The following is a 21,961-nucleotide window of genomic DNA, read 5'->3' on the forward strand; positions in this document are numbered from 1 at the left end:
GCCTGCTCTAACTCAGAGCCTGGTTCTCTGGTTCATCTGTTTCTTTCTCCCTCCTTCTCAATGCCAGCTTCCTTGTCGTGTACGCACCCCAATATACTGCCCCTGCAATCACTCTTCTGGACATACCATCCCACAAACTGGATGCCTTGTGCACCACACCCCCAATTCCCTGGAGGCTGACTGGTCACTGACACACACATTCCCTTCCCCTAGAAGCCAGAAGTCTCACAGCCCCGCCTGAAACAAGCTCTTGTTCTTAGGCACAGGCCTTGCTACTGACAAGGACCCTGGAAATCAGCAGTACCACTCACTTGGGTGACATGCCCCCTTCACTCACAATCTCAGCCAGTGTCCCCGAAGGGTGTGTCCGGGAAAGGGAGGCACTCCAGCCTGGGGGGTGGGGGGGGGGGGAGCAGGATACCTCAACAGGAATCTCCCAGCTGACTCGGTTCTGTGTGCTCCTATCTCCTAGGATACATCAGTCAACACAGGCTCAGAGCCTGTCAGAGCTGGAAGGTGCCTTAGGGAGTCACTAATCCAGTCTCCTCCTCTATGCAGGAGGAAACAGAGGGGAAGCGGGTTGCCCAAAGTCACACAGCCCAACTGCTGCTTCTAGCCCCTCAGTGATAGCCCTTTATGGGTTGAAGACAAACTGTGAAGGGGAGTACGATCAGGGGGAGGTGAGACTGGATTAGTTGGAGAGGGAGTCTACAGTCCTAAAAGAGTTTGAGAACTGCCCAGCAGTGCATTCACAGACATGGGCACCTGGCAGCCCTGGAATCTGGGCCACATAAATTCTCTCGAATCTGAACTTTGCCAAAATGATCTGGTGGATACTTATCCCTACTCCACTTCCTATCACAGGGCCCCAGAGAGCTACCTCCTCAAACCAAAGATACAGGAAGATTGCCGGGTTCCTGGCCTGGAATGTAAATTCTAGGGGATCTCTGCCTTTTATTATTTAAATACATCTCTACCAGGAAGCCTTGGGGATGCTTGTGAAAGAGATTTTCTATTAGGAAGTTTTTATTCAACTCCATTTTGCAGAAAAACAAATTGAGGCTCACAGAGGTGGGGTAGTTTGCTTAAGTTCACATAGACAACAAATGGAGCCTTGAGTTCCTTTCACAAGTTCCTACACAAGGAAGGCCAATCCACAGGAAACAGGGAGAACTGGGGGGGTGGGAGGGAGGGAAGGGTGGGAGTTGACACAGGTCCAGGCCCAACATCCTGGGCTGGGGGGAGCCAACAGACATCAGAATTTGAATTTGGGTGTCTGGGTTCCACCCCCACCCACTCTAACAGTGGTGGAGTGAAAGGTCAGCATGGAGATGGGAGGGAGAGGAAGTGGAATTCCATCAGCCTCTCAGCCAGCCTGGGCCATACCCCAGGGAGCAGGGCCAGGGGCTGCCCCAACTTCCCCCAGCCCAGAGCTCTCTGCCAGCCACCCCACTCCCCCACTGGAACAGAAGGATCATTATGAGGGGACCCGGCCCCCTCGCTGGGCCTCAGTTTCCCCATCTGTACTAAGAGCTTAGCAGGATTTCTAAAGGCCCTTTCAGCTTTAACATAGAATGGTGACCTGTCTTAGTTCCCAGTCCCCAGCACAAATTCAGAAGTCTCTCCCCAAGTCTGAAGCTAGCAGAAACCTACATTAACTGTGTTTAATGAATAAACGAACACTCAATAAAAACGTCTTTCAATCCTCCCAGCCTGAATGAGGCACTACTTACCTTGGGAAGCCAAATTTTACAGGAGAGGGAGGGGATTCAGATACTTTGATTACTTTGAATAGGGCTATGTTACACAGGTGCACTTTATTTTCTTTGTGCTAACTGCTTTACTTGTTGTGCAACTTTAAGCCCGGCAAGAAAGCCATGGTCTACCTACTATTATCTAGTTTTTCAGATGAGCCAAGGAACTACGGAGTGAAGGGACTTGCTCAAGGTCACACAACCAGTGAGTGGAACTGAAGGGATTCTAACTGTATCTATCCTCACTGCTTTTGTATAACATGGTGAGGGTGTGCTAGGTTGGGGCAGGAAATGAGACTGAACAGAGACCATTGGCAAGGGCCATCCCAGGAGGGGGAGGTGCCTACAGAACTGCCAAACGGCTCATCAGTTTGCAGAGCACCAAATGGTACTGGAACTAGCAAAGTTGTAGGCAAGCGTCCCTTCCCCTCCCCCACAAAGGGCAGAGTAGACCTCTTCCCCTCCCCCAACCCACAGTGCCCAGAGAGCGCCCTGAGAGGTCACTTACCTACTCCCCTGGATCTCAGGGCTCCTGTAAAAGGAAGCCCACTCCCTCCCGCGTGCCCTTTTCTGGACTGCGGGACCTGCAAGGTGCCGAGCCATCCCCAAAGAAAGCTGTAGCCGCCGTACAGAAAAATTGTCCAGGGTTTTTCCGTCAGGTCCGCCCCCTACCAGCTCCGGAGTTGCGGAGGTGGGGGGGCAGGTAGTGGTGAGGGGTTCTTGGGAGAACACTGCCTCGCCTCCCTCACAGAAGCAGCCCTGAGAGGCCTCTTACTGGAGCAGGAGGCTCTCTCTGGTCCGTTGGCCCAGTCGTTCTCGGCCCGAACGGTCCGCCCCCGACTTTTCCCGCCGCTGACTCTCCCGCTACCTGGCAGGTCTGCGCTGCACCCTGATCTCTGCCACCCCCGCCCCCCTCCCAGATGAGGCGGCCGAGCTTCTGACTCCTGGAGGAGGTGACGGGCAAGAGGGAAACCAGGCGGCTGGGGGAGGGGCGTCGCCTGCACCTGGCCCCTCTCCGACGCCCAGGCCGGGAGGGCGGGACTGGACCCCCGCCAGACCTGAAAAGAGTGGCGGGGGAGGGGAGGTGTGCTCCCTCCTCTCCCACAGTCTAGGGGCGGGTAAGAAGATCTCCCCCCGACAACCCTCGAGGCCGAGGCGCCCCCTAGGGTCGGGCTGGGAGGCACCCCTTCACGAGCCGCGCGCTCAGCCCGCTCCCCGGGCCGGCCGCGCTCTCCAGCTGCAGGAAATTCCAGAAGCTCTCCATCATCCCGGCGCAGCGCGCAGTCCGGGCTGCCAAGGCTCCCCGAAGGAGAGCCACATGCCGGCCGGCCGCGCGGCCCGCCCTCGCCCCCCCTTCCACCCTGGCCGGGCAGCCACGTCGGGCCGGGCGGGGGCCCGACTGGCCGCCCCTTCCCGCGCCCCGGGCCCGGCGGAATGCGTGGCAGCCCCGGCCGCGGGCTATTTTGAGCGGGAGTGAAGCGGCCCAGCCTCGGTGTTTTCGGCTTTTTCCTGGCCGCCGGCCCGCCAGCCCGGGCCCTCGGCTGCCCGCGGATTGGGGGGTGGGGTCACGTGGCGGGGCGAATTGGGGGACGTCGCGACCCGGCTCGGGCCCAGGCTCGGGAGGCGTCCGGCGACGGTCCGGGCCTGCGCTCTCTGCCGAGGCCCGGCGGGCGGATTATTAATAGCGCGCCTGGCTCCGGCTGCGGCTCCAGGGCGCCCGCTACCTGCGCGCCCCTCCTCCGAGGAGCACAGGCGGCCAGGGCACTCCCTCCCCAGCGACGCACTCAGGCCTCACTGGATAGCGCCATGGTGCACCAGTGGCCAATCACCGGCCTCGATTTCCTTACCTGTAAATTGGGAATGAGCCACCTGGCTTTACATGGTGAGTTCCAAATAAAGGTTTTGCTTGCTGTGTGCCTCAACTTGGGCAAAACACTTTCTCTTTATGGGACCTTCCATTTATGAAATGAGGGGGTCTGAGAGGACTCTTTATAGGGGAAGCCTCCCTTATATTTGAATAAAGCATTTTCATTTACAATCCTTTTGAGCTTAGTGGACTATCCAAGTGTCACCATTGAGCACTTGAATTATAAGACTCCCATAAAATAGGTAATAACCCCTTTTTGTCGATGAGGTAACAGGCTCAGGAAGGTTAAGTTACCTGCCAAAGGTCACACGATGTCAGAGTCAGATAAACTCTGGCTCCAGAGTCTGAGTTAACCACTGAACCATAGTGCCCTGAGAAAAGCGGGACAAACACTGCCCCCTTTTTATAGAGGAGGAAACGGCTCAAAGTGTGATTTGCCCAAAGTTGCCTTTGCCCAGTTAGTGACAGAACATCCAACAAAGATCTTCCAACTCCTAGTCCAATGCCCCCTGCAGCCCCCTGTTCAGCTCCTGTTCTGCAGCAGCAAGTGAGGACCCCCAGGATAGGGTTCTAGAAATGGGCACCAAACTATTTAGGGCTCTGGAGATCGCCCTCTGCTTTCAAGGGTCAGACCCAGATTCCTGGCCCCCCCAGGGTTCCCTAATCCACCAAACTCTAGACTTAGCCATGCCTCAGCCATGGGGGTGGGGACATCTGGGGGTGAAGGAAGATGGCAGGCAGGGGTAACAGCCTTGGACAAGGCCTAGAGTGGTTTCCTGCCCCCACCCCCATTCCTCCAAGCAAGGAAGCACAAAGGTTGGCAGGCCCCCCACTCCTCCCCGGAAACCTGGCAGTTTATTTCTGTCTCTGGGCCCCCTGTTTCCACAGAGTCAGTCCAGGAAGGCTGGCAGCAGCTGGTTTGGAGGGGTGGAGCTCCTGCTCCCTCAAGGGTCCAGCTGCTACCCTGCCCCAACCCCACCTGCCAGGCCAGACTACACTCCAGAGTAAGAGGTGACATTGGGATGAAGGAGGGAGGAGTTGGAGGCCAGTTGGTCAGGACTCCAAGGGAGGGACCCTCCCTCCCCAGCTCCCAACCCAGAGCCTAGATGCTCTCACCGGGTGAGTCAGTCTATACCCAGTTCAAGTCGGCTAAGGGTATAACCTCTGATGTGTCCAACTCTATTTATTCCAGATCATTCTGGCTCATGATGCCTTTGGATCCTGGTCTCAAAGAAATGCTTGCTTCTAAACCTGTGCTGCCCAATTTGGTAGAGACTAGCTATTTAACACTGGAAATGTGGCTAGTTGGAATTGGGATGTGCCTTAAGTATAAAATATACACCAGATTTTGAAGTTTAAATATGAAAAACATGTAACTCAATAATTTTTATGATTATATGTTGAAATAATTTAAATATATTGAGTTAGATAAGATATATTATTAACATTAATTTACTTATTTCTTTTTACTTTGTTTAACGTAGGTACTAGAAAATTTAGATTACACATGTGGCTCCCATTACATTTCAATTGGTAAGTGCTGTTCTAGATCATATGGTGCTCTGGCTGAGGATCAAGACTTTGCCTCCTCTAGATCAATATCTGTGTGGCTTTAGCTCATCAACTTCCCCATATCCAGACCGCACAGCCTATGTGTGGGTCTAAATCTCAACACCCCACACCACCCCAGCCTTCTGTGAATTTAGGCTCAGCCAGAGATTATGGCTTAGTCTGTTTTAAACCACTGTCTAGTACATTTGTTGTTCAACGATTCCCCATATCCAGGTCCCAGAAAGTGTGCGGGCTCTAGAATATCTTCCATGTCACCAAGTCTGACACCCCAGCCTTGTTTGCTTACAGAGCACTGTCTAGTAAGATTTAAGATATGGACATCCTCAGGAGAGGTTCTAGATCAAGGGTTAGCACACTACAGCCCAAGGGCTGAATCCAGCTCGTCTGTTTTTATACTTCAAGTTTAATTGGAATGCAGCCATGCTTATTCCTTTACACATTGTCTATGACTGCTTTCAAGGCATGATGACAGAGTCTGAGTACTCATGACAGCAATCAAATGGTCTACAAAGCCTAAAATTTTCACTGACTCTACAAAAAATTTGCCGACCGGGTCTTAAGGACCAACTAGTCCAACCCACAATAAATCTAGATTCCAGCCTGAGACTATGGCTAGTCGAATCTAGATCACCTTCTGCAAGATGATAGTGATGACCAGGATCTAAACCAGAGCTGAACATGGACCCCATGCTGCTTGGGTTCCAGATTCTGTTCTGATCACAGGGGATGGGCCCCAGTTCTCTTCTCTGGGATGGAAAAGGTGTCTCCACTTCTGAACTCCCCTAAAGGGATCAATGCCCACTGGCACTACTCAATGGCCTTGGAAAGAAGGGTAGAATCCAGAGACAGCACTGAAGGTTGAGTCAAAGAGTCAGGGGTAATCCCTTTCCTGCCAAGGGTTCAGAACCTTATCAGGCCAAGAAGACAGAGTAGCCCCATACTCCACCCCTTCCCAGGAGGCTCCTGAGTAGGTCACTTAGATGGGAGTCATGTGGGACAGAAAACCAACCCCTTAGGAAGCTAGACCAAAGGGTTCCAAATGACTCTTCACTGCCAACTTTGCCTGATGCCTGTCATCTCAGGACTGAGTGACACCACTGTCCCCTTTCCCACAATTTACCTCTAGCTCTGCTTCTCCATGACTTTCCCTGAAAATTCTCCCACATCTGCCCCCTCCCTGCCATTTCTCCTTCCCCTATCCTAAAAGTCCTAGCCTTAACCTTCCATTTCTCTAGGCTTCCTCAGTTTCCTCATCTGTAAAACAGAATAATAATAGTACCTACCTCACAGAGTTGATGTACAGACTTAACAAGATCATGAAGTATGTCACTTTGCCCAGCACATGACCCAGAATAAGCATATAATACTAGCTGCTATTTTTACTACCATTGACCATCTAGCTTGGTTCCATGGACTTTGGCAGATTTGTAAACCTCATAATATTTTAACCAAAACGTGTTTTTGAATTTTTCTGAAGAGAAGGCCATGGCCCGCATCAAAATGGATCTTCTCAAAATGGATCCTTTGCCCAAATAGTGAAAGAAAGAAAAAAAAAAAAAAAAAAAGAAGGAGCTTTAGTTCAATCCAAATAAGGAAACGGAGGCACACAGAAGGGGAAAGGACTAAGCCAGGGTCCCTCAGAAAATAAAGAGGCAGGCCCAAGGCTAGCGCTCAGGAGTACTGTCTCCCAGGCCCCACTCTTTTTCACTAAGTCAAGCTGTCTCTACAATCTGACTTCACCATTTCTCGCCTACTCAGCTATGACAGCCCCCCAGTGGGCTCCCCATCTCCAAATGCCTTCACTGAATCTCTTCCACCTAGTGTCAGATTCGTCTTTCTCAAATCTCATTCTCATGACACTGTGTCCCTGTTCCCTACTGCTGATGACAACATCAAGGCTGAGGTCTTTAGCCTGATATTCAAGAGCCTTTACGACCAGCTCCAGCCTCCACCAACCTCCTCACTGTTCCCTCTTGTCCAGTCAGTGGAGCTGACTTCTTCCTCTTTCTCCCCATCCCCAGCATCCACACCACCCACACAATCACTCAGTTCTGAACAGATTCTGCCCCTTTGCTCAATCACATAGTGTCTTAAGCCCAGGCTGCTGCCCCCGCTCTGCCCTTAGGGTTGCCCCTGGGTCCAGCCATTCTCTGAGCTCACCTAGATCAGGCCCTGCTGGGGTATGCTGACTGAAGCTCCCGCTCCTGGAAGCAAACCTCTGCCCCTGCTGTCCGGCCCAGCTCCACCCCTCAACACTGACCCACCTTAGCCACTGCCCATATGCTCTTGGGTTAACCTGTCTCTCCTGTCCCCTAGACTTTCAGGAACACTACTTTCATCATACGGAGTGAGTTGGTATAGCACTATCCTCAGTCATGACTCCTGGGTCAGATTTCTTTCTTTGAATCTCAATGTCCTCATCTATAAAATGGGGACAGCAATACCTATGCCTCATTTGATTCTCATGAAGGATAAATGCCTTATAAACTGGAAGGTACTTTTTAAAAATAAAACCTGCTATACAAATAATACTAACATTAGCCTCTATAAGTTTTTTTTTTTTTTTTTTAACTGCAACAACCCTGCAACTTTGGTACTACCTTAAGCCCTTTCCCTGTCTCATTTTCCTCTTTGGCACTTATCAGCATTAACAAACCACAGATTTTACTTATTTTTGTATTAACTGTCTATTTTGCCCTCTAAATATAAGCTCCTTAAGGGCAAAGATTTTTATTTACTTTGTTCTCAGATGTGGGCCCTAGAAAAGTGCCTGACACCAAGTATGCACTTGGTAGTTGAGGAATGAATGAATCAAGTACTTACTATGTGCCAGGCACTGTGCTAAGCACCCCTCACAGATCATCTCATCTTAGGGGACAGGTACTTTCATTACCCTTCATTTTGAAAATGAGACCTCGAGTGGCTTACCATGATCACAGGGTAGGTAGGGAGCAGCCTGGTTAGAATTTGACTCCAGGGCCTGCCCTCTTATTCACTATGATCTATTCCCTGTCCAGATGGGGGGTTATATCTATTTCTACATTAGCTAAGCCTCTTGAATCTGTACCCCCTCCCTATCTTCTTGGGGCTGTTACTCTCCCTATGCACCTGAGGCCACCAGCCCTCTCAACCGTCATTCTGACCTCTCAGCCATTTCTTCCCACTTCTCAGCCCAAAGCCACGCTGCTCATTCTTACCTCAGGGCCTTTGCTGATACTGTGTGCTCTGCCTGGAATGCACTGACTCCATCTCTTTCGACTCTGCCCATTTCTCAAGACCCACCTCTTCAGGAAGCCTTGCCTCTAAGTCTTCACTTGCTCCCTTCCCTGAGCTCATGCCTTGTTTACTGCTGGGAAAACCCACTGGGAGAGCATATGCTGACTTGGTCCATTCCCTCGTTTCCTGAATTTGAATGTCTTGCCCTCCTCTGTCCTCCTGGCCAGGTCTCTCCCTCCTTCCTCTGCTGGATCACTGCTCCCACCCTATGCCACCTCTTACCAAGTTTAAAAAGCTCTGTCACTAAGAGCCTTGTTTTTGAGTCTCTCAAATTTCAGCTCCACCCACTACTAGCTGTGTTTCTTTAGGTGTGTCACTATACCTCTCTGAATCTATTTCCTATCTGCAAAATGTGGATAGTACAAGCACCTGCCTCATGAGCTGATGTGCCTGACACATAGTGAGCACTCACAAAATATCAGCCTGTTATTTCTTCTACAGCATTTTATCATGTTGCTCATCCTCATTCTAAAACTTCAGCCTCCTCTCTTCCTCCTCCCTGAATAGCCCCTTCCTCTAGAACATAACTTATGATAATAAGAATGCCAACACGTATTGACCACTTATTATCTGCACCCAGTAGAAACATGTCTGGCACCCAGCAGGTGGTCAATATTGCTTACTGAATAAGTGAACTAACTAGTTGAATCCTTACAACATCCTATGAGGAGGGGCATTATTATTACACCCATTTTACAGACAAGGAAATCAAGGCCCAGAGAGGGTTATCGACTTGTCATGGTTGAGATTTTTTTTTTTATGGTTAAGATTTAAACCCAAGTAGTCTGACTTTAAAGCTGAGACTCTCACTGGCCTCCTCATCTTCATCATTCCCATGCAGCTCTGCTCCAATGCCAACACCCAGAGCAAAACCCTTTCTTTCTCCAGAGGTTGGACCTTAGCATCTGGATGGATGCTCACTGAGCCCATGCTCCAGAATCCAAACCCTTCGCAGTTTATCTTACTGGAGTTCCACAAAACCCTATGGAGTCAGTGTCATATTATTTCCCCTTGACAGATGAGAAAACTGAGGTTCAGAGAAGAGTCAAGTAACTAGGTCACACAGGATTCAAAGTCCAAACTCTTTGAACTGCATTATGTTTTGTGATATTTTTCTCCCACTCTTATACAATTGTTGATAACTGTTCACACACATTTGCCTTGTTTCTGCAGTTAGACAGCAAGCTCTCAGTGGGCATGGTCTGAAGCCAACCATTCCATGTCCCGCCCCCCACCCCAGCTGCCACTGTAGCAGCATAGGACATGCTCCACAGAGGCTTCCTAACTGCTGCTCTGTGCCTCTCAGCCAGGCACACCCTGAAATTCATCTGCTCCCCCCTCCCACAAAGCAGATCTTGGCGTTGGTGAAGGCAGAGCTGGAGCTCTCCTTCAACCTGACGAAAGGTTCCCCAAAGGTATCATATCTCCCACGAACCCAGGGCTCCCATCTCCCGCTTAAAGTACTAAGGAGGCAGGATAGCCTGGGATTTCAGAACCAAGGACTCTGGATCCCAGTGTTTCACGATCAAAGGCTGGCTCCACCAGGTCCTGGCTGTGTGACCTTGGGCAAGTCACAAGGCTTAACCTAAGCCTCAATATTCCAATATGTAAAATAAGGATGATAATAATAGTGCTGCTATGATGATTAAATGAATATCTCTTTATAAATTTAGATGACTATATGGGACATGGTAAATGCTATGTAAGTGTTTGTTAAATAAATCAAAGTAGGGTTCTATCTAGCCACAGAAAGGTTCCCCTGGTAGGGTACAGTCCAAGTGACAAAGCAAGCCTTAGTTCCAAACAGACGACTGAAGACACACAGGGAAATGGAAACAGGTGGCAGAGACCTCACACCTCCTTGTGGGAAAGCCCCATGTGGCAGGGGCCCACTCCTCCCCCCACATCCTCCAGAGCCAGAGGACCCCATTTCCTGGCCCCATCAGTCTTTCTATCTAATCCCCCTTCCGTAATCCCCAAGCCACTTCCCCTTCCCCCTTACTGTTAACTCATTCCACACAGATTATAGCCAGAAGTCAAGCCCTGCTTCCCTTCTTGCAATGTGACCTTGGACAAGTCACTTAGCCTCTCTGAGCTTTGCTTCCTCCTCTGTACAGGGGGGATAATCTACCCTGTATGTCTGTTCTAAAGATCAACTAATAACTGAAATCATGCCCGTGGATGTGTTCCCAGGTGCCTGGTCACGGTCTCACAGACCTGACAACGCAGATGGGTGTGTTGTTTAGGCACTGGGGTGAGGAAGAGGGCTGCCACTAAAACCAACCCCCACTTTAAAAGTCCCCCCAATATCCCCTAAGCAAGTTAGGTTGCAAGCCAAGCTCCCTGTCCTTTAACTGACATTAAAATACTGATTACTGGGGGGTAGGCAGAGGCCTACGTAAGGCCTTCCTTTACCAAGTTACTACATCTGAGGCCCTGAAGCAGAGGGGGGCAGGGAAGGGAGGAGTAAGAGGGAGGAGTATTGAGCAGAGAAGAGAGGGCCCCTTTGGAAGAGAACCAGGGAGGGTAGAGAAGACGCCAGGGTTGAGAGGGGTAAAGGGGAAGAGGCATGACCCCAAGGCCTTCCGTCTCCTCCACAGCTAACTCAGCAATCGCCTGGCCTGGCCTTCCACCCCTCCAAAAAGAAAGAGGAGCCAGCGGCAGCAAGCTACCATAGACCATTACCCGTCGTTAATTAATTAAAATAAACAGCAAATTAAATACAGCAAAATTAAAATAGCACAGGAAATTAATTCTCTACCAGCCCCACCTCACAGGTGAGATGCTTTAAGGGCTCCTTGCAGCCAGGATCCAGGGCAGCTGGGAGGTCACTAGAACCTGCCTTATACCACAACTCCTAGCAATCCTAAATATCAGTGGCAGAACCCAGCTACCCATGGGCATTCGCCTGGCTCTGCCATCCCATGACTGGCCTCCTGACTCTTTACCCCAGGGAACCCCAAGTCCTGAGTCATATTCCTGAACCCAACCCTGCTCCTGGGTCAGTGGGCAGGAAGGGTCCTGACATCCTTTGGGCCAGGAGGGTACATGGCCCACATCTACTACCACATGGATCAGGGTAGGAGGGAAGAGGAGCCTTTGCCTTCTCTTCTAGGTCCCCTCCAGGGCCTGGAATCAGATCCTGGCAAAGACCCCTCCCTTCTATGCTGAGCTCTTGGTCCCTTATTTGGAGCACCCAAAATCTGTCTCCGGGGAACTCTCTTTGCTCCTTTCTCTTCCTCAGAATTCTCAGAAAGAAGGCACTGCTGAGGCCCCAAATCCCAGGCCAGAAGATGCCCAACAAAGTCGGCTAGACCAGTCCCTAGGACATGCTACCCAATTCCCATCTATACAAGACTGACTGCCTCATTGCACAAATGGGAAAACTGAGGCCAAGGAAGACAAGACATTTGTTTGCCATCATCCAGTGGCATAGTGGCAGAACCTGGAGCAGAATCTCTTAACGGGCACATTCCATGTCACTACCAAACTACGAGACTTCTAGAGTACATACAGCTCAGCTCCATGCCGACCCCCCTCAGCCTGGCCACCGAGACCTTACCTCCACGAACCCATCCCACAACTCTCCCTTTCTTGTATTCCATACAAAACTCCTCGACTTGCCCTTGGACTCCTGTTCACATAGTTCCCTCTATCTGAAACTCCTTTTGCAGCCTCTGCCTGCCCAAGTTCGACTAGCCTCTTTGGACTCCAGATCAATGCCTGCTCTTCTGTGAGGCACCCAGAGCCCTGACAGGTGCTGCCTCATCCTCCTTTAACCTCCCAGGGTGCTTTGCCTCCACTCGTACACTGTCTAAGTGAGATGTGGTTATCACGTACTGAGCTTCCCGAAGCCACAAATGCCATGCCTCTGGGCCTAGCACCTGGCACAGTACCCTGCACTCAGTAGGTGCTCAGTAAATCTCCTCATCTGATGTCCCCCGTGTCCTACTGATAACTGACAATATGGCTATCATTTATTAAGCATTTACCGTAAGCATGGCTCCTGCGCTGTCTCATCCTCATATGATGGACCCAGCTCAAAGTCTCTGTGTGACTTTCTGGGGTCACAGCAGTTCCTCTGGTCCTTGATTTTAAATGATTCTGCCCTACATCCCACCTGCCTCTTCCAGGTCAGACCACCACCATCTCCCACCTGTACTACTCAAGCGTCTCAACTAGCCTCTCTGCCTCTAGTCTCTCCCCACCCTGTCCTGTCACTAAAGACTTCCCATGACTCCTTGTGGCCCACTGGACAAAATCCAAACCTCTGAGCATGGCATCTAAGGTCTGTGGCATCTGGCTTATGCCCTCTTTGCAGCTTCCCTTCTAATCTCTGAACATCACCCCATTTTCTCAACGTATAATAGTTTGATTCACTTCTAAGCTTTACATATGCTGTTCCCTCTGTCGGGAACACCCTTCCCATATTTTTCCTCTTGTGAATCCCTACATATTCCTCAACATCCAATAATCGAAGGTTACCTTACAAGCTTGTCAGACAAGACAAGCAACAAACCAACCAGTTCACAAAATTGAGAACTGTATGAGGGAAGGACCTGAGTCACTGCAATATCCCCAATGCTTAACATAAAACCAATTCTCCATCAACATTTGTTGAATGAATAAATGAATGTTCCACATATAATTGTTGGCTCAACGGAGAGATGACAAGGCCACAGTATGCAGCGTTAGAGGTGAAAGAGAAGAGACTAAGGCCAGGAAGGCCAAGGACACAGTGGAGAGCAGTGACAAATCCTGTCAGGGCTGCTTTTAGCAGAGCTACACTCTTGGCAGAGGGAGTGTTTGTGAGAGACAGAAGAAGTGATGGTGTGAGGGAGGCTCTCAGTATGTGTGTGTGCGTGCACACATGTGAGAAAGCAGTGAGGATGTATGTGGGGGAGTGTGTGTGTGTTGCATTTGTGAATTAGTCTGGGAGAGAGAAGGTGAGGAAGTATGTGAAGGAGGGCACGTACGTGTGCATGCGGGGGTCTGTGTGAGAAGACAAGGCTATATGTGAAGGAGAGCCTGTGTGTACTACTTGTGTGTGGGTCCGTGTGAGAGAAGGTGAGGCATTTGCCATGAAGGCTCTGTGTGTATGTGCTGGAAGTCGTACATGTCTGTTGGGGGGAGTATGACTGAGAAAGACAACAAGGGGACATCTGAGGGTATGTGAGTGAGAAACTCCTAAGTGTGTGGGTGTAGGGGGCTGCTGTGAGCATGCGCAGGAGGAGACGGTTTGCCTGTGTGTCCAGTGGGGAGGGTAAGGTAAGAGACGTCAGGGCTGTGCTGAGGGCGTGGCTGCCATGGCTTTGGCCATGCGCCGGGTGCTGGGTGCCAGAGGTGGGGGCTGGCCCTGGGCCTAGGGGTCGCAGGGTTATGACCGAGCAGAAGATTCCCCAGAGTTCTCTCCCCGGAGCCACAGGCACCAGATTACCATATCCCCAGGCAGAGAGGTTGAGGAGGAAGCCCAGATGTGTGTGTGCCTTACATCTGTCCACAGCAAAACCTCTGGGCATTTATTTGTCTTTGTCTGTGTCCAGGTGTGCACGCCTGTGCTTGTGTGCGCATTGCTGGCTGTGTGTCTGTGCCTGTCTTTGTCTCTGTATGTATCTGGGCCTTTGTCTCGGTGCATGTAGCTGTTGGTCTATGCTTGTCTGCATGACTGTGTCTGGGTCTGTGTGTGTCTAAGCGTATCTCTGTCTATGGGGTACTGTGTGTCCTTGATCCGTGCGTGTCTAAGAGGGGTGCAAGTGTTCCTTGGGAATGCCTACTTGTATCGGTGGGTCCATGTAGCCTTAGCATGAGTGAGGGAATGTTGTGCTTTTGAGGCTGTGGGTCTAGATCCCAGGGTACCTAAGTATGCTGTGTCTCTGTATGTGAGACTGTCATATGCCAGACTATAAAAATGCTTATCTGTGTCTGCAGGATGTACGCTTGTGAGACCAGGGATATGTGCGTGTCTCTGTGCCTGTGCTTGTGCATGTGTATGTGTTGAGTGTGAGGGTGTGAGGGGTTTGTCACAGACTGGTGAGCAAGTTAATCTCAGACTCCGTGACACGTGGAATAAAATCACGCTCCCATAATGGGATCATTCGTCTTCCTGTCCAAGGAGAGAACCAACTCTTCACCCTCCACCCTGGGGGAGCCAGTGGGGCCAGGGCCAGGCATAGGCTCCAGCCCAGGCCCCCTTCTGGCCTCAGCACCCCACCCCCACCCCCACCCCTGCTCTGTTGTACCAGGCCCATTCTGCCTTCAGAGTGCCTGGGTGCCCACTGCAGGCTGGGCTGGGCTCCAGGACATGTGACCAAGCCTTATAGGCTTGTCCCGGCCCCCCAGCCCCACCCACTGCCTAGGAGGGCCCTGCCCCATAAGGGAGGGGGGTACAGGAAGGAATCTCTGGGCCCCTCCTCCTCCCAGAGGGGAGGGATGAGCTGCAGGCCCAGCCGGGATTTTCCATCTCTCAGCAACAAGATTCCTGGTGAGCAGGCTGCAGGGTTTGGCAGGGCGCCTGCTGTAGACCCGCCCTCACCCACCAGGACGCCTGGGTCCCCAGGGCCAGGCAGCAGTAGGCTCCCTGGGTAACCAGGAGGGCCCCAGAACTCTAGCCTAGTGCTGCCTCTGTGCCTATGGGAAAGCTAGACCCTCCCAGGCTTCCCCTCCTAACCAACCGAAGATGGCTCCCTAGCCCCCCAGGCAAACCACCACCCTCCCTCTGGCCTCCCTGTAGCCTTAGCCTTTGCTTGATTTCAGAAAGCCATCTCAGTCCAGCCACCCAGCACCAACCACTCCCTGCCCAAACCTCAGCACACGCCTAGCCTGGTTTCTAGACCTCACCTCTGGGTTTGAGGGCTCCCAAGGCCGGGGCCATGTGTCCTGTAGCTGTGAAATCCCTCTCGTTCTTAGTGTTCCTTCTGACTGAGCAGACAGGTACCAAGACAGGATTTCAAACTCCAGGCTGAGGAAATGGAAGCACTGAAGCCCTCTGCCCTACCTAACACTATGAATCAGGGGCCAAATCCAGCACCAGTAGTCCGGACAAGGTCTTTATCCTGCCCTACAGTAGTGGCTGGAACTCTTTCTTCCCCATAGGGGATTTCAGAAGGGGGTAAACATCAGTTGGAGGGAGAAGAAAATGGGCAGGTGGACTCCCTCAACCTCAGCCTTGGATGAACAGCTGGAGAGCAGGTTTGGTAAGAGATTAAGGTCGAGGAGGAGGAAAACTGAGATGTTCTAAGATTTATGAGCTTAATTCTTCTCCCTTAAATTCCCCTCCAAGCCCCCCAGCACCAGCCTGGTCCCTCCAGGGTCATGCTGTGGTCCCAGGCCAATGTCAAGGCCCTAACCCATCCATCAGCTGTTGCCAGGGAGTTTCCAACCCAATGAGTTCCAAAGGGAGGGGCTCAACTGACACTAGGAGCTCAGATTAATGGGGAGGGGACATGGCCCCAAAGAGGCAGCCAACAGCCCCCTGCACCCTCCTAGGAGCTAGAGGGCTCACAACCTCCAGGGAAGAAGCTAGGCTGGTAGGTGGGGCCCAGGAGGAGGTGGCCTCCCAGCCCTGGTACCACACCTAGCCCTGCCCTTTCAACAGGCCAGGAGACCTGGGATCCCTGTGGGGCCCTACAGCTCACGAGGTGTGTGACCTTGGGCGGTTGCTGCTCCTCTCCAGGCCTCAGCTACCCCGCCGCAAGATGCAGGAAGTGGCTCAGATATCCCAGGTGTCCCCTCTTCAGCTCAGCTCCTTCAGCACTAAGCCCTGCCCTCTCTCCAGTCCAGGGGTGTCACAAAGAATCTGAGCCAGATGGGGTAAGGCCTCAGCAGCTACCTGGAGGAGTCCCAGAAGAAACCCAAGTCAAAACTGAAGAGCCTGTGGTGATTACTCCGCAGCCATACATCCATTTTCTGGAAGAGTGAGGCCCTGAGAGGGTCTGAGTTTGCACCGAGACCTGAGTTTTACAGGTGGTTAAGAATAGAAAGGACAGAAAGACCTGGATTAAAATCCCGGCTGCACCAGAAACTTGTTATGTGAGGTCCCTTGCTTTCTCTTCCTCAGATTGCTCATCTATAAAATGGGTAACAGTGCCCCCCTCCTACAAATGTTAAGCTGAAATGAGAAAATGCATGTAAGGGCTGGGCACAGTGTAGCAAGTGCTTGCACAATGGTGGTTGTCACGACTGTGGGTAGTACTAACATAAAGCCAAGTAGCCAGGGGAAGGGGAGGATGGCTCATCCTCCAGCCAGATCGGGACCCCCAGGGCCTCAGCCCAGGAGGGCTGGCCAAATTCCTCAAAGCCCCCAGCTGTCTTCCCTATTCGTTAAAGGCCTCTCATTAGTGAGCCTGGGCACCTGCCCCTCCACACGTAATAAGCCTCATTAGTATCTTAGCCCCAAGCTCTGCGCCCAGAGTCTATGTGTGTGCACACACATGAGGGTGGGGGGCTGCAACAGGCCACCAGCCAGGAGACAGCATCCTCGCCAACCACACCCCCTGCCTGTCATCAGCAGGGCCCGTCACCACCCAGCTTGTCACCTGCCTGCCTCGCACCCGCACCACCTGTCACCCACCCAGCTCATCACCCACCCAGCCCATCACCTGCACCACCTGTCACCCACCCAGCCTGTCACCAGAACTGCCTGACAGGCATCTGGGTGGGGAGCAGGAGATGGAAAGGAGAAGACCACAGGGGTGTGGAGCTGGGGGCCCCAGAGACCCTGTAGGACCCCCACTTCAGCTCGGCATCCTGCAGCATCACCATGGCAACCTCTCAGCCACAACCACTTTCCCAAACATTCCCCGCCCCGCCCCCTGTTCCCCCCCACCAAGGCCCTGCTCTTAGCTGAGCTGAGGATGAGAAGAGCCTGAGTGACAGCAGAATGGGGCAGAAAGGAAGGGTTCATCAGCTGACTGGCCTTGGCCATCCTTCCCTCTTTGGACTTGGTTACTCCATCTGCAAAATGGAGGGGTGGAATGGGTGAGGGCCCTGTCAAGCAGTCCAACCCTCTCCAGCCTGGATTCGCTGAGCCAGCTGCCAGTTAACCTGTGAGGGCCGGGTGGTGGGACAAAAGGACAGGGGTTTCTGGGTTCTTCCACACTCCTTTGCCCCTGGCCCAGCCCAGAGAGGCTGGGCCTCTGGCCCAAGCTCACACAGCAAAAGAGGAAGAGTCGGCTGGAAGGGAGGGGGCTCTGCCGGAGGGCTGCCAGCTGGAGAAACCACACTGAGTGACCCAAGGTGACCGGGGGCTGAGTTGGCCCCCACCTCCGAGCTGCATTATTTATAAAACCCAGAGCTCGCAGCTGAGCAACAGCTGCAGCGTTGCCCCTCCAGGGGACACATGCCATAGTGGAATGAAGAAGACAAGGTGCCTCCTCGAGGAAGGCCCCTAGGGTCCCTGGCTCCTTCCACAGCTGGCTGGGGCAGGGGCTGAGGTAGGAGAGGGGCAGGGCCCGGCCCATCCTTCCTCTCCCGCCCCCTGCCTGTCCTCTCCACTCCTCCAGGCAGGCTGCGATAGGATTACTTCTGCATGACTGCCCACTCCACAGGGTTCCAGAGACCCTCCTGCCTGCAGCAATCTTTAAAATTCCTCCAGCTCAACCTCGCTCCCTTTCTCCCCGCAGTGAATGCTCCAGCGTCTACCGCAGTGTGCCAGCCGCTGCCGCCACCAAGCAGGCTGGGGCCCAGGTCCCTGGTGCCCATGGGGCAAAGGAGGACCCATTCTTCTTTGAGGTTGTAGCCCAGTATCCCTCAGAACCCTCTGAGGTCCAGGCCCTGGCCCACCCTTCCGGCCCCTGGTGCTAGTCCAGCCCTACAGATTATAGCTCAAGCTGGGGTCAGGCATGCTAGTTGCACCAATGTGGATATGTGTGCAAATACACCTGGTAGATCTTGGCATGCCTGCCTATGTCCTCTGCTGCCAGAACCTAGTTGTTCCCACCTCACTGTGACTCCCCTCCCTACCTCACCAATCCCTGCTGCCCCTGGAGTGGGCAGACAGCTGGGTCAGGCCAGCGCCTGTGGCTCCCCAGGGCACAAGAGGCAGGCAGGAGATCGATCCACTGAATTTTTCAAGGCTCTAATGGAGTCTGCATCCCAGGACTTGGGGCCTGGGACACAGGATATCTCAGGAACCCCTCCCTCAACATTGCAGTTGCTTCATCTTTCAGGTCTTGGGGATCAGGGGAACCTTTCTAGGAGCCTTCTCTGAGCAAGAGATGAGGCACGAGGGGCTACTGTGAAAAAGATGGGATTGGGGGGCTGTGCGCAACACCCAGAGTCCCCCCCAATCTCCCCAGCCCTAATGCAGGCAGAAGCAGCTCAGCCTCTAAATCACTCCCCTCATGCTGCCCTCTGAGGCGGATTCTGTGCATCTGTAATTAGGGGGTGGAACAGATGGTGGAGATTCCGTTTAAAATCATGCATCTAGTAAAGTAACCTTCACTGTCGGAACTGACTCCCAGGGAGACCAAGTCCTAAGCTCGGTTCTGGGGAGCGGGGTGGCCGGGGTGGGGAGCACATCGAGCCATCACCTTCCTAACTCTTGCCCTCAAGCCCATGGCCCAATGTCCCTCTCAGGTGAGCCAAGGAGGCAGGGGGAATTTGGCAAGGACCTGAGAAAGTACAGGCTGGGGGTAAATCCCTTTGTGCCCCCCATACATGCCAGAGCCTGGATAGAGCTGAGTACTCAGAGTTCTTGGCTGAGAAACCAGGGTGATTTGGTGCCAAGAGCCCCCAAAGAGGCCCCAAACCCCCAAAGCCCAGGCCAGGGTGCCCGGAGCATAGGGTCTTGGGTGGGGCAGCTTTGAACCAGATGTACAGCCTCACTATCCAGGAATGAAAGGCCTGGGGCAGTGAAGGGGGTGGAGATGCCTCCCCAGGCACAGGAGGCGCTGGGAAGTGGGGGAGGACTGGGCAGCAGGGAAAGAGAGAAAGCACACAAGAGTGAGCAAGCGTGTGTGTGCAAGGCTGAGGCCGTCTGGGCGGGGGTCTGGAGAGAACAAGGTGGGCTGGGGAGCTGTGATTGAGAGTGCTGGGGAAGAAGGGTGTGCCGGAATGTGTGATGGTGGGAGTGAGGGCTGCAGACGAATTGAGGCGGGGTAGGTGACAGGACGAGGAGGGGGTACAGGGAGAGCAGGGAAGAGCTAGCTGCTCAAGAGCTCTAAGGGGTGAACGGTGCAGGGTTGTGACTGAGCTGAGGCTGTATGTCTAAGAGCAGGCTGGTGTTTGGAAAGGTGTAGGGGCTGTCCCTGGCCTCTCAGATGGCTGAGGATACTGGAGATAGAGCTTGTTGGGATGTAGAGGACTGCCTTTTTGAGGTGATGGGTCTTGGTGTGTGTGTGGGGGGGGGGGGGAGTACAAAAAACTGGGGAGAAGTTATCTGTTTAGATATATACTAGAACTGAAGCTATGTCTGTGTTTGGGGTAAATGGCATGACTACAGGGGGTGTTCATTTGGGTCAGTGCTGAGGCGGTGCGCCTATGTGTATGTGTACAGTAGAGGTAGTTGTGTGTTTGGAAAGGTGTAGGGGGCTGGACTGATTTTGGAGGGGAGGTGCTAGGCTGCAGCTGGGGAGCGTGCTGGGGCTGTAGGGAGAGCGTGTCCTGGTGAGGTGCTGGGACTCAGAGAGTCTGCATATGTGGAAAATGTTAGAGCTGCAGCGGGGTCCTGAGTACATCTGGGGAGGTATTGGGGATGAAGAGGGAGTTGACGTTTGAGGATGTGGTAGAAGCTGTATGAGTGTGAGTGTGAGTGTGAGTGTGTGTGTGTGTGTGTGTGTGTGTGTATTTTGGGGTATATTGGGGGGTCATAAAAATGTAGGTGTTGGTTAAGTACTAGGGTTGCAAATGTCTACGTGGGTAGGCAGGTGGTGACTGTGTGTTTATGGGTATGTTGGGGCTGTGTGTGTATTTGAGGCTTTTGGATGTCAGGAAGGTGTATGTGGCGTAATTGTGTGTTTGTGGAAGTACTAGGGCTGTGTGTTTGTAGATGGAAGCTTTGTATTTAGGGGTGTTGGAGCTGTAAGCATATAGGGAGCAGTTTTATGTATTTAGAAGGTGGTAGGGGCTATAGTTGGGTCCTTGTGCCCAGATAGGCGATGGGACTACAAGGTGAGGGGGGCGCCCCTCTGGGGAAATAAAGGGCAGAGTCCTAGCCTTTGCTCAGGAGCCCAACTGGGGGCTGCCTGCTAGAACCCCTCTATGGGGGGTGCCTGCCCACCTCCAGACCCCATGCAGGGGTGTCAAGACAGGCAGTCCATCTGTTTCAGCCTGTGCTCAGGCACAAGGAGCAGCCACCTCCTCGCTCCCAGGGGGTGGCAGCGGATCGGAGCCCACCCATCTGCCTTCAGATGGCCGAGGCAGGAGCCTCCACAAAGCTGCCTGGAGGGCATCGCTGTTTGAAAAGGCACGGGCTGGGAGTGGGGGGAACTACACAGCAAACAGTCCTCATGGAGGCTCCTTTGAAAACCACTGACGCCAGGAGAGAGGAAGAGGGAGGACAGGGGCGGGTCTGTCTGTCCTTGTGCGGCTGTGTGGGTCAGTGCCCAACTGTGAGCCTTGGAGCCCCTTCGCATGTGTTTGCGCTGATGGCCTCTGTTCAAGCAGCATTCTGGCCTTGGAAAACAGCCCTCCAACCTAGGCTGCATGCTCACAGCCTCACAAAGGCAGCTACCCCCTCACATATGCACACTGCCTACACTTACACACTAATACCACACACCCCTTCACATCCATGCAATGCTGCACCCGCACACACATGCAGCTCATCCCCAGGGCTCTGTACCTTCACACACATGTACACCCATTACACACCCCCCACTCCGCAAAACCAGATTCGGTCACACACACCTACCACATATACATGCGTCCCTACTTACATACCTGACAAGTAGCTATCACACACACACCTACATACTTCGCACACCTTGGATCTCCCTGTCACACCCATGTCCCATCTCACTTGTGCTCAGTCTTTCTCACACACACCATAACAGACACTTGCCGCCCCTTATACCTGTACATATGTGTGCGTGCTTATCCGTGCACACGTGTCCCCTGACCAGCTCTCAGCTCTTTCACAACACGCGACCCACTAGCCAATTTATCTGTATCCAGGCCCAGCCCCGCACCTTCCCAAGAGGGCTCCCACCAACTGAGGGCCCCCTGCCACCTAACCCTGCCAGCTGGGTGGGTCACAGTGAGGGCCCATACCAACCCCGGCCCTACCCCCGATGCCACTCTCCCTGGGAACCCCGATCTCCATCTCCAGAGAAAGAGCCCTCTCTCTGCTCTGGTATAACTGCCACAGTAATGGGTGAGACTTAACTGTGTGCTGAGACCCCCCAGCAAGGCCTGTGTGTGTAACGAAGCACAGGTACATGTTCGCTAGTAATTTTTCTGAGATTCGAAATAAGTGAGAGTGATTTGTGTTACAAAATGTGTGTGTGGGGGGGGGGCAAGGCCTGTGTGGACAGGTGTGAGTATGGGGGTGCAT

At 52.9% G+C, this 21,961-nt stretch overlaps 1 protein-coding gene across 5 annotated transcripts in view; it reads right to left on the reverse strand.

The window, feature by feature from the left end:
- Nucleotides 1-21,961, reverse strand: part of AHDC1 (AT-hook DNA binding motif containing 1) — a 63,766-nt gene that overhangs the window by 34,798 nt on the left and 7,007 nt on the right. The window contains exon 1 of one of the 5 annotated variants that reach the window (XM_036230564.1): nucleotides 2,263-3,097. The exons of the other annotated variants lie outside the window; for them this stretch is intronic. The gene's annotated coding sequence lies outside the window, so the exon portion shown is untranslated. Of the gene's footprint in view, nucleotides 1-2,262; nucleotides 3,098-21,961 lie in introns of those variants that run through there. 5 annotated transcript variants of the gene reach the window in all.

The sequence above is a fragment of the Rousettus aegyptiacus genome, unplaced genomic scaffold (assembly GCF_014176215.1).
Source record: "Rousettus aegyptiacus isolate mRouAeg1 unplaced genomic scaffold, mRouAeg1.p scaffold_m13_p_1, whole genome shotgun sequence".
In the NCBI taxonomy this organism is placed as follows: Eukaryota; Metazoa; Chordata; class Mammalia; order Chiroptera; family Pteropodidae; genus Rousettus; species Rousettus aegyptiacus.